Genomic DNA, 2,799 nt, shown 5'->3' with positions numbered 1-2,799 from the left:
AATATCACTTGATATCTTGTCAGTTAATATGTGTGACTACAAGGAACATCTTATAAATGAGTATCTTACTCTTCTCAGTAGTATTTAATCCTACTAAAATTTTGTCTATCCTCTGTGCAAGAATATTCTCAAAAAAAGCATTGGTATTTAGATTATTCTGTATTTTTTTTTTTACAGATTTTATTTATTCTTGAGAGACACAGAGAGAGAGGCAGAGACCTAGGTAGAGGGAGAAGCAGGCTCCCTGTGGGGAGCCTTATTCAGGACTCCATCCCAGGACCCTGGGATCATGACCTGAGCCAAAGGTAGATACTCAACCACTGAGCCACCCAGGTGCTCCAAGATTATTCTTTAAAGAACAATATTTTCTGTTAACCTTTGTACACATATGCAGAATCGTCATAGTTCTGTTTGCCAAAGTTCTTTATTTATTCATTACATATAAAATAATCTTTATTATTTCAACAATCATCATAATAAAGAATTCTATTGTCCTACACACGACCCAATTCCTACTTAGTTCAAATACTACTAGAACCTCAAGAACAACTGTCCCATGTCCTCTTTGGGCATAGAGGAGATTAGCTTTGCTCCTCTGTATTCTCAAATACCTTTTGCATATCTCTGTCACTACAATGTCCATATCCTCATATCAGATTTGAGTGTCTTGAAAACAAGTGCATAATTACAGTAACTCCAGACATGTTCATAAATGTTTAACAACCAGTTTCCCCAAAACAGGAGTATACATATACTTGTAACTCTATATATGTACATATGTACATGTTTTTTACAAATTTTATTGACATAAGGATTATGCAGTATGCGATATGAGTAATAATTAAATGTACAATGAATTTTATTAGTAATCCATATAGTCAATTGATTCTTAAAAAATACTTTGATTTATGCTGAACTTTTTATCCATAGTCAACCTATCACTGTGATAGATGAGTTAGTGATAGATGACATGATCAGGTGATCATGAATGTTGGTTGATATTTTTATTTGTGTTAATAAGTAAGACGGAAATGAAACAATAAAGATATGTTGAGATTTATTGAGTCACTGGTGTGAGTTACTTGCTCAATTGTACAGTACTTGTGAATACTGAAAGTGTGTTTCTTTCAAATTTTGTGTATTGTCAGTGGAACAGATACTTTTAAGTTAAACCTATTAACAGATTCTCCATTATTTTCTTATATTTTGACCATTAACACAACACAAAAACCAAACCCTGATTTGTAGCATTTGCCAATTTCTTGGTGTCAATATTCTACCCTGACCTATTCCAAGTTACCAATGTGTATGTCATCACTGAGAGCAGAGTTGGGAGTGATATAGAAGAGCACACCATTATATTGTATATATTCTATTCTACAGATAAAATAGACATAGATACCTTTGAGAATGCAATACTGACATGATTAGGAACTTATAAACTTTGAATATTTTTTAAAAATAAAAAGTTTAGGGCAGCCGGGCAGCCTGGGTGGCTCAGCGGTTTAGTGCTGCCTTCAGCCCAGGGCATAATCCTGAAGACCTGGGGTCGAGTCCCACGTCAGGCTCCTTGCATGGAGCCTGCTTCTCCCTCTGCCTGTGTCTCTGCCTCTCTCTCTCTCTGTCTGTCTCTGTCTCTCATGAATAAATTAATTAAATCTTTAAAAAAATTAAAAAGTTTATTGTAAGTTTATATAATTTAATTTTTAAATAATGTCTAACAATAAGCTCTCAAAAATTCATAAAAAATGTAACCATTGGTTCTTGTAAGCTGGTAAGATTGGCTTGAGTACAGCACTTACAGCTTCTCCATCTTGTTTTCTTTGGACCTGGCATGTAGCAGGTGATCAGAGAATATTTGTTAAGTGAACAAATGATAATCTTACCCAGCATAGTACACCAATATTGCTTTTAGGACATGGTGAATATTATAAGCACTATTGCATTCTCTGATCAAAAGGCTTCATGAATAATTGAGCTTATTCTTTTTGACATATTTTAAACTTCATGAAATTTATAATAGAATATTCCATCTGTGACATTTGAGTTCTGGAAGAATAACTAATCACAGAACAAACCCCATCACTTCCATACTAAATACTTTCTGTACTTAATGAACTGATATTATATTCAGATCTTATTTATATACCTCAATAAAAGTGTAAACTGTTTCAGTGTCTTTTTGTTTTATCTTTTCACTGCCTTCAGTGATTCTCTCCTCTCTCACCACTGAGGATTCTCAGTAGGGCTCCACTCAGGTTAGCTTCCCAGAATTCTTAATTTAAGGCATTATTAGTATTATTGTTGTTAAGATATATTTTCTCCAGCTCCACATTGAAATTAAGCATCAGTTTTGTCATCATTTTGCTAGAAAAATTGAGAACTTGGAGGCACTGTGAGATCCTTCTAACTCTATTCTTCAAATTTTTGCTTTTCATAGGTGCACTCCCACACAAGATCACTAGAGTATCAATGTGGGGTCCCATTGCACTGTGGGTAACACCAATAAAGAGACACAGTAAAGAAATAAGTTGCTCCAAATTTTAAACAATATTTTTCTGAGAGAAGAAAATTGATAAGTTTAAATGCTTCAGTGATTTTTTAATAATGGCATAAAACTAATTTTTTTTTGTAAAACTAGTTTTTATAACAATACATTTTTAAATAAGTTTATATTGTGGGAAAGAGAACAAAGGAACAAAGGTAAAAGCACAAAGGTTAAACGTGTGTGTGTGCGTGTGTATGTATGTATATATGTGTATGTGTGTGTTGGTTCCAAAGAGAATGAGAACATGAGAA

Source organism: Vulpes lagopus, chromosome 8, assembly GCF_018345385.1.
Source record: "Vulpes lagopus strain Blue_001 chromosome 8, ASM1834538v1, whole genome shotgun sequence".
Lineage (NCBI taxonomy): Eukaryota > Metazoa > Chordata > Mammalia > Carnivora > Canidae > Vulpes > Vulpes lagopus.
This window is presented reverse-complemented; position numbering follows the sequence as displayed.